The 10,180-nt window shown below is 40.6% G+C and overlaps 1 long non-coding RNA gene across 1 annotated transcript; it reads left to right on the top strand.

The window, feature by feature from the left end:
- Positions 1-3,482: 3,482 nt before the first annotated feature.
- On the top strand, positions 3,483-9,412 carry LOC146977525 (uncharacterized). Its single transcript, XR_015037205.1, has 3 exons — positions 3,483-3,530; positions 8,871-9,024; positions 9,347-9,412. It is a non-coding gene; the product is annotated as an uncharacterized LOC146977525 (long non-coding RNA).
- The last annotated feature ends 768 nt before the right edge of the window (positions 9,413-10,180 follow it).

Below are 10,180 nucleotides of genomic sequence, written 5' to 3'. Positions count from 1 at the left end.
ACGACCGGATTGCTTACTTCTGCTTTAAGTTGCAATAAGCAAATTAAATTGGAGATAGTCATTGTTGCAGCTTTTGAAGCCTTTTTCCTGAAGTAAATGCAAGAATTTCAACCAGGGACTGATGGGAAAACAGGGTAGGACTCTAATATGACATTTAAAAACTATGAACTGTATTATTCTTCAGTCTCATGCAAATCCACAACAAGTGCTGGACCAAATTTTATAAACATGAAACAGTGGCCTAATAAGTCAATTAAACTGACATAAGATATTCAAGATATAACCATGGGCTTAAGTTAATATTTAATGAGTACAAAATACTATACCCATGCCATTTAATTTGATGTAAATTACAGCAGTGCAGTGGTGTGAAACAGGAGCCTGAGTGTGGACTGCCAGCTCAGCAGCTGAGCAGTGCAGCACACAAATACAAGCCAGCCTCGCTTTTGGAGATTAACAGCAAGCAAACCTTAGAAAAACCTCTTGGTGTCTTAATATAGTGTGAATCAATAATTTCCACAGTGACTATGACAAATGTTGAAATATTGCATACCATGCATTTTCACCACTACTTCATTTTAATCTTACGCCAGCCAAAAGGGAGTAGACTTAACATGCTAAAAGGAGGTTTAACATGTGAGCTTAAGTGTCATGCAAGTATATAAAATTATTTAAGGAAAAGAAGGAAATGTAACCAATTACCTTCACTTTAATCTACAGTATACCAACAAAACATGATCCTAGTTAAATTGAATTGTTATATACGTATGTCTTGGTGTCATGGCTCGGTCTCCCGTTGTGATTAAACCACAGCTAGAACATCTGAACTGAAACAACATTGGCTGCCTCCTGCTGCTGCTCCTGGACCTGTTATTTCCCTGACTGTTTAGTCAATTGTTTACTCCTTAAATACTTATTTTTGCTTTTCCTGATGCACCTTCGTTTCAAAGACCATGTGCCTCAACAGCAATTTGCTGACCTGTTCTATTGATTTGTAAGTGTCAGATTCTAACAGATCTGGCCAACTATGTCCTTTCTACCCTCTCATCATGTGGTCCAGAAGTCTGGGACCACTTTTCACAGACATTCGCACCCCAATGTGTAAACTGGAAATGGACAGAAGCTACCATTTAAAAGAAAGCTGTCATTGCATTTGAGTCCCAAAACTGAAAAAGAGATTTTTTTTCCAACAGTGCTGACTTTGTGCCAAGCCTTGCTCAATAATACAGTATCCAGTCTGTATCATTCTAATATCTTTTACATCTATATTGAGTCAAATGACCGTGTAATACATCTTAATTTAACAAGGGGAGTTTCTCTAGGAGTTATAATATGAGCTGTGCTCTCTTTGCTCCTCAAGGAGCCCCCTGCTTGTAGTCACACATTCAAACATGGAAGCTGTTTAGTAAAGCAACAGTCCTTTCAGTCAACCACTGACAAGCTCTACCCAGTGTTCTTAGTTATCTGTTCATGGTTGAATTCACACCTCATGAATTAAGTACAACATGCAATGCCAGTGAGGGAAGTTGTGTGCCCCATAAGAGGTTGGATGCAAGTGTCAGGTTGACTCATGGCTGGCTTACTCTTAACTTAACCAAGATTTTATGTTGTTGATCTTTAAACACTCAGTATGTTTACATGATAGTTGAAAAAAGAAAATTATTGCCTTCATTCATTATTGACTTCACCCAAAATCAATAATTCACAAATTTTCTACTCACCATCATGCCAAGGAAGGGTTCAGAGAACATTCAGAGTTATCAAAACACTTTTGGAGTTCCAGGGGGGTTCCACTGGCAATGGATTTTCATATAATGGCGGCGGATAGAGTTCACTTTTGAATCGTCCAAAACACACACTATGAAACATCCAAATACCTCCATACTGCTCGTCTGTACTGACCCAAGTGTCCTGAAGCCACGACATGAAAAGGTTGTTTGGAAAATGTATTTGATCTCTGTTTTTAGCCTTGTTGTAGTAGTAGCTCCCAGTGGCTGCACAAGATGCGCGAGATTTGCTGCGAGATGTTCTTCCGTGTTTACATCATACATCCAATGGTTTCTGATGACGAACAAACACCTCGCAGCAAATCTTGCACATGGGCACAAACATCAACAGAGCAGCCTATACTGCAGCTGACAGGCGATTCTGGTAGACCCTGTGGCTGAGAAAACCCTGCTTTACCACATATGGAGCTCTTTCTATTGTTGGGCTCACATCCATGTTGTGGATCGTCATAACTATTTCCCCAATAACAGACGCTATCTTTTCAAACATTTTTCAATTTGCTTTTTCCCTTGCTCTACATCAATGTCAGACCATTCAGTGAAATAACACAAAGTAAGCTTGACCTCTACATAATGAAGAATGTTCACTAGTGTTTGATCTTGAAACACTAACAATTCCAACCTTCTTGGATTTGATAAACTCCTTTCAAAGGGTTTTCAGCAGGAGGTAAAAGAACACATAACTCCCATGGAGTTATTTTAGTATTATCAAGGGTGGATTAAGGGGCTAGAACCTGCTGAGATTTTCAATGAGAGATTATAATGGATGTACTGTAGTTCACTAACACCGCACAGCCTCCATCTCTAACACTGTATGCACTGATCACCTAATTTGGCAAAGCACACACATCCACATCATAGGCTCAAGATCTTGCTGGCATAATAGTGTGGAATACCTCCCCATCTGTGTCTGTGCTTTAGTTTAGCTCATTTAGAAGCAGCAAGCTCTTACTCAGGTCTTGGCTTATTAGTGGCAGTGTGGAGAAAAAGTGGATGGATAGTGAAATGAATTCATTTAAAAAGAACAGCATGTTGGTAATCACCTGGGAAATCAAGGATCAGATAAACCTACCTGTTTATCCCTCCAGGAGCCAGGTAACATATTGCAGACAATATTGGCTGGATACGGGACTAGGACACAGAGACAATACAAATAGTGGGTTAGGCAGATATGCAGGGATAAAGAATGTCAATGTACCATTATAAACAGGCTACAAACCAAAGCATGATTCAAGCTATCTGATTACTAGATAGAAAACAGAAAGGTAGAGAGTGAAGAGAATGAAAACAGATCATTGACCACATGTAGCTGGTTTCACTTTTACAGTTTGAGCAAAATGATTGGGGCCATGGGAAACCAAGGAGTACATTGATACCTATCACACACAACTGACTAACAGCACATAAGGACATGCATCTAGAAAAGGCAGTCCAAAATCATATTACATCCTCTCTGAGTGGATCTTCAAGGAGGAAATGTTTCATGTTTGGTATGTTGCTGGGTAGAAGGACCTCTGAGGAGCTCCTCTTGGCTTCAGCTGGCACAATATGCCATGCACATGCTAATAGTCATGGTGCAGTGCATCCACCTCTGTTGGCTGAGAGGGTCAAGAGATAATCATGTTTCCAGAAAGCAGAAGATACAACATAAACATTGGGATGAGGGTTGTTAGATGCCTTTCAGCACCTTGGCTGCAGGAGATGGCAGACTATGATATGGATTTCAGACTGAATGACAATCCAGTAAGTAGAGACAGCTTTTCTTGCAGGCATTGCTTGGAGAGGCTGGGAGATGTGCGTTACATGGAAACTATACTGTTTTAGAATGCCGTTGATACAGCGTGACATGTAGGGCCGTCTGGACACAACTGTAAGGGTGACCATTGGATACTGTGTTTTCAATCAAGTTTTAAACTGATGTTAGACATAGACAGTGGTAGCTAAAATCTGGTGTCATAGTTCACATGGACAAACACAGAGTTTTCCTTACTGAAGGTTCCTGTCTAGGTTAGCTAGAAACGGTCCAGGCTTGGTGAATTGTCAACTGTTTGCTCAGTAAGGTATGTAAGACTACAGATGGAGCAAGATGCAGATGGATTTTCACAGCCAGGTGGGACGATGATGAAAGGATCAGGCTCCAGATGGTGGGCATCATCCAAAGACAGCTTGGTGGGGGCAGGCAGCGGACAACGCTGATAAGAACGACAGCTCTATCCGGACGATGTAGCAAACACACCGGAAAGCCCGGAATGACCTGGTCTGTAATGTCTTAGATATGTAAAGCGTGTAGACAAAGACAGGGGTAAGTTAGTTGTTTATAGGGTTTATCCTGCTTTACCCCAGGCTTAGCTTCATCAGCAAGAGGATTGGAATTACTGTCACAGAAGCAGAAAGAGAACTCTGGATTTGAAAAGACAGACAGAAGCACCAGCAAAGGAAGGAGGTGATGGATTGTTTTGGAAGTTTTATGGGACTTGAATACTCAAAAAGGGCACCAGTTGAAGTAAGTTAAATAGGTGGTAATTCGTTACTAATTCGACTCCAACAAGTGTGAAGCATGTATCTAATTCATGTGTGGGCAAAATCGCAAAACATCACTGTCATTCTTTCCCTAATTTTTGGTGCCAGCTACATATGGGATTTAAATGTCTGGTGTGAAGTGAAGCTACAACCAGAGAATGCATCGTAATACTTGGTTTGTGCATGACCACAAATCCTATTGTGTCTGTCAGCGTCACAGAGAAAGGGCCACCATTGTCTGTCTTTATTTACAACCAAAATGCAGATACCATAATCAAAAAGTTTGACACAACTTCAGTGTCCTGTTTATCCCAGTTCCAAAGTGAGCTGTAGATTACAGTGGTTGGATTGGCTGGCATTTCAGCGGAGCATGATTTTTAAGAGTTCAGCCGATGTGGGCGATGCTTTTCTGGGCAGCTGTCTGTGGCAATACCGAATGTGTCGACCAAACAATTACCTCCGTCTGCGAACTCTCAGAACAGACCTTACAGGCACATTTGTTGAGTGCAAATAAGAACTCTTAAAATTTCTTCACAGTGTGATTTTTTGTATCAGGTGAGATCAATTCTAGTTTTGGTTGAATTTCTGCAATGTGTGAGTTTGCCATCATAAGAAAGGGTAGGGAGTAAACTCTACCATCTGAGCCACAGTCCAAACAATCCTTGTTTTGTTAATGAATCCCTTAAAACTGCTCGTGAAGTTTTGGGGCTATACAGAGGAAGCAGTGTGCAAAAAAGAAGTGCTTTTAGCTCAAATATACAGAAACTGAATGTATAAAACAGCCAAGAAGGGGATAATGCTGTGGGAGCTGTTTGAGAAGTTTCTATGCACATTTTGACACTTTGGTTTGTTGTGAATCCAAGCTGACTACAGCTCCTGTCCTGTCGACGAGAAAGTTACAAATCTTTCGACCCTACAGGGAGCGAGTCTTTCATACTCAGCTGTCAGCCTCAAGCTGCTCCAGAACTTGGATTTAACCCGAGTTAGCGCTGCATGGTTCATGATAGATTGTGTTTGTGCCACAAGTTGAGTGTCGTTTTCCCTGTTTTGAAATAAACTAATATTCCTCACCCGGGAGTGAAAATATAGAATCTGGACTCATTAGAGCAATTTCCAAAACTGCAAATTCAAAAATAGCTTATTTTTTCTTACCTGCATTGTTTTATTTTTTCCTTTTGCTTAAATTATTCATTTAGACACTCTTCTTATTCATCTTCTAATTGCCTGAGGCTAAAGAACATCATTTTATGGGAAGAAATCCTTTTTTTCGGCGGACAGGGTTCAAAGCAACCCACGTGGCAGGAGAAGAAAATGAATGCTCATTTATACCATCCCTGTTCCCTTTTTCAAAATTAGACATTAATTGCCTATTAAGTTAGACAGTACTTTGTTGCAGACCCCCAAATCTTCTTATTGCGCTAAATGGTTTCCGTGCCAAATGGTTTTATCCCTTAAATGAGAAAGCTCAATGCCTGAATGTGACTCATCCCTGACTGCATGTAGCCAGGGATGAGCTTCTCCTCATACCTGCATATATATAGCTCAGCACAGCAAGAAGAATTCATTATAGGGCCTTATATTAATTAAGAGATGATGGTTTGTGATTGCTCATCACTCACAGGGGAGAAGGAGAGACAGGGGAAAACAGGAGATGGAGTATTAAGTCAGGAATTGTGGGGAGATAATGAAAGAGAGAGAAAATGAATACGCTGTGTAGCTGAGAAAAACAGTCTGATCTGATAACATTGTGTTTTGTGGAAAGTGCAGTTGCTAGATGTGTTGATCTTGTGGTAACCAGAAAACATTTTGCCTTATCTTTTTTTTTTTTTTTTTTTTACATGAATTGCCATGGATGAAACCTTTTCTCAGAGTATAGTAATATTTGCAGTAGAGAAACTTTTTGCGGTAGCAGCAACACTGTTAGTGACTTCAATGAGTCACATCATTGTGATACCCATAACTGTAGCAAAGAGCAGCCTTGTGGATAGTAGTACTAAAACTAGACATTGTTCTCGGACAGCGATCCCTCTTTTCTTTCTCACTTTCTCTTTTTTTTATCTCCTTCTCTCCCCTCAGTTCACCCCTCCTGGTGTAATAAATGATCATTCCTCATTACATCTGTTTTGTACAGTCAGCTAGACACAAAGGACAAAGCCATCATTTTGTGCTCTCAGTATCTCCCTTGTTCCTTCCCTTCATCCGTATTTTACTCCCTCCTTCCCTTCATCCCTGTATTTGTCTTAATTTTTACTCTCGCCGTCTCCTCTGAATTTATAACCTCTTAAAGCTGCATTAATCAATACTGTTACATGACTAGATGTAATGTAAAGGGGGCGCTTTTAGTCACAAACCAAGAAAAATGAATACCCAACTCTGCACTTCCACTCAGCTGTAATATGAGCATTTTTTTGCTCATTGTTTTAATGCGATCTGTAACTTTGCTGTTTTGGTTCAGTTTCACCGCTGTCATCATATAACAGACAGCCGCTTTTTGCTACCTGCTCAGCACAAGATGTCAGACAGACAGAATGTTACTGCTACAGCACAGGTGTACAGTATGTTTTGTGAGCCATAACTGAAGGTGAAGTAGTGAAAACACTGAACTCAATGGAGAAATGATGGGACTTTAGCAGATGAGCAGAAATAGCACCCTTTTCAGCAACAGGTGGTAATTCCATGGTCCCAACACATTGAATTTATCTCTATACGTCATCTCATTACAAACCACTATACTAAGCAATCGTGCTGCTCCCTCATGTCATGTTAGCATGAGATAATTTGGACCACTGCATGATAGTAGCTCCTCTTTGCCTCTATGCATTTGCTATGGTAACCTTCATTTATGCCTGTCTTGTCGTCTTGTATTCTTACTATTAAGTAGTTGGTGTGTTTGCTTGTAAATTAAAACCTTTGCTCACACTCTTATCCAACAACAACAGCAGTGAAAATAAAAGCAATATACCGCAATGACATGTTATATACACCGCTGAGCCACAACATTATAACAGGTGATTGGTTTTAATGTTGTGGCTGACTGGTGTGTGTGGCATGTCTTAAGAGTTCACTCTGAATCATTAATTTGGTTTGAAACTTTTTAGTATCAGTTAGTTTCCATGGCTTCATGGCTTTGAAAAAAAAAAAAAACACAGATTCATCACCACATTAGAACTACAGTAGGTTGCCTGGGAGTATTTCCAGAGATGCCCCTATAGGTGAGGACAAATGACCTGCACATGGATTTATAATAGTTTCCTCTCTTTTTGTTCACCAGTTGCCAGCTGTAACTGTCTCCACGGTGAGATTGTGAGAAAATGGAAGTAGATGGGAACACATTAGGGGACTACAGACAGAGAAGAGGAGAGATGAGGAAGGTATAGCGATATTAGAGAGATGGAGAAAGACGGGGGGAAGGGGAGGAGGAAGAAGAGAGGCACAGGGATAAAGGGCAGATAGACTGTCAAGGCAGGGAAGATGAGTAAGAGAGGGGGACACTGTGACAAGGGAGACTGTGCAGATCAAGCTGGAGCCGTGCATATGTAATAACCTCATGATGGATGGCTAGCCTACAACCACATCAACTGTGTGTTACTTATGCATGTCATTAACTTGCTGCAAAGGGGGGAGTCAAACTGCGGAGCAAAGCATAAACACTTATGATGAATGATAGATGGACAGTCTGGCAGGTAAATCGTCAGGCAGGGAGACAGACACATTAATATGCTGGCAGACAGAGAACTGCTCAAATAATGAGGCAGATAGGAAAATTAAGTCAGACTAATAGATCCAGAGTTTCACAGATAAACAATTTACAAACAGGCAAAAAAAAACAACAACAACAACAACAACAACAAAAAAGGCAGACACTTAACATTAGGCCCTAAGGCTCTCAGAGAAAACAGTTGGTTTACATCCAGAAATAGAAACGCTGTTTACATGCATCCCAGTACCACAATTATAACAGGGAGATAATTAGGGTAGTTTAATTTTACATGGAGTGAAGTAAGGCTCTTCAAAACCAGATGGATTAAGGCAATTATTGCTCATCCTTCCACTGCATACTGTACTGTAGCACCTTTTATTTACTTTCCAGCATCTGCCATACTCCAGAGACATACATTTCCTATATTTGGTCCTTTCCTATATTGATATGCACGTTGGCAATAGGAGCAAGTATGGCAAATATGGCAGTTATATTACTTAGTCTATCAGTGATGACACACTATATGCATTTACAAGGAAATATGTAAATTACAAGCTATTCCAGAACTATGTATACACACAAATCAACTTATCTGTCACCCCATACCCTGCCATGGAAAAACCTCCCCAGTCAGAAGTGAGTGTTTCTCTCTCTCTAACTGAGTGTTTGCTTCCTTAATCCAGACGAATATTAAAAAGAATTTCAAAGATTTGCCCCGAGGAGGCAAAAAGACAGTGCAGACCAGAGGTATTAGAAAAACTAAGCACCTAGAAACTTAGGAAAACACACACAAAGTAAGGTGAGCAAGTCTGGCCACTGTGACTGGCTATCCAACTAATTTGTTTCATAGACTGTGTTTCCAGGCTTCATCCAGTGCTGCTGTGGCACCTGAAGCAGCAAGAGAGGGTCAGGAAGAGATGGCAGCTAATGAAGAGAGAGCTACAGGGGAGGAGGTGGAGGAGGAGGACAGCTGCCAACATGCTGCTGTGGGAGAGTCAAGAAGGACAGAAGCAACAGGTGAGATTGACAGCAAACACATAGAGCTGTACAGTATATATTATTTATGCGTCACAAAGTATCTGGCAAATAATGAAATACTTGCAGTGGAGCACCCCACCTATGACCTTGACGGTATTGCCATTAGAGCTAGGGGTGGAAAGGGGTGCTAGTGGTGCTCAAGTGGGTGTGGATGTTTACACCTAAGTGGCAGAGACCTCTACTGTAGCACCCTCAAGAATTGTGACTGTTTTCCACTGGGATTCACAGAATGAAAACTGTCCAGAATATAATGACAAAACATCCATTTATTTATTTATTTATTTATTTCCGGATATTGCAGTCTGGACCAACACTGCCATCACCTAATTGGTTTGGGTCGGAGGAAAATCTTGGTCATGAAAATAAGTAAGTATTTATTGTTGGTTTCCTGAGAGTGCTGCATCACGTGTCAAAGTCACACATACTGTTAATCAAACCATCCACCCTTTTTTGGTCCCTATGTTGAGATGTTGAGAGCGCAATAATTAGTGTCTGACTGCAGGAAGTCACATCAGGTGAAGTGACTACTGCTTTTCTGATGAAGATGGCCTCTGTTGTAAATTGGCAGAGAAGCCCACTGCAGATGTGCAGGTAAAATTTATAGACAAAGGTGGACAATTAAAGACACAGACAAAGGATAGAGACAGGTAAAAAAAAAAAATAATAATAAATGAAACAGACAGGTAGAACCCTAACTGACCTGTGCACGGCCAGACAGTGTGAATAAAGAGAAACAGAAGTGTCCTTTAGTCATCGCTAAGCTGACAGCTAGTTCAGGATTTAGAGCAGCTCTGTGTGTGAGAGAGAGTTTATGTCAGGGATACAGGTCTAAGTTGACATGCTTCATGGGACAAAGCCTCACACACATTGATTTCACTACACAGCCTGACATCCTTCAACAGACAGGGGCAAGATGTACAACCCCTTTTCACGTTCAAATTTTAATCATATCATCATTGGGTCATTAACTCAGAGGCAAGGCCTTTTATCAAGGTTGAAAAGTGAAAACTTTTTCTCCCATTTTTCTAGAAAATCGGATGTCTCCCAAGTGTGAATTGTATGATAGTGTTGCAAGGCAGCAGAGATCAGTATCTAGTGTTTTTGTCTTTTTTCTTTGTTTTGGTCAGATAATTGG

The sequence above is a fragment of the Trachurus japonicus genome, chromosome 12 (genome assembly GCF_045865225.1).
Source record: "Trachurus japonicus isolate A0001 chromosome 12, Traja_1.0".
NCBI lineage: Eukaryota > Metazoa > Chordata > Actinopteri > Carangiformes > Carangidae > Trachurus > Trachurus japonicus.
Note: the sequence above shows the minus strand (reverse complement) of the source record. Positions and strands in the feature narration are given on the sequence as shown.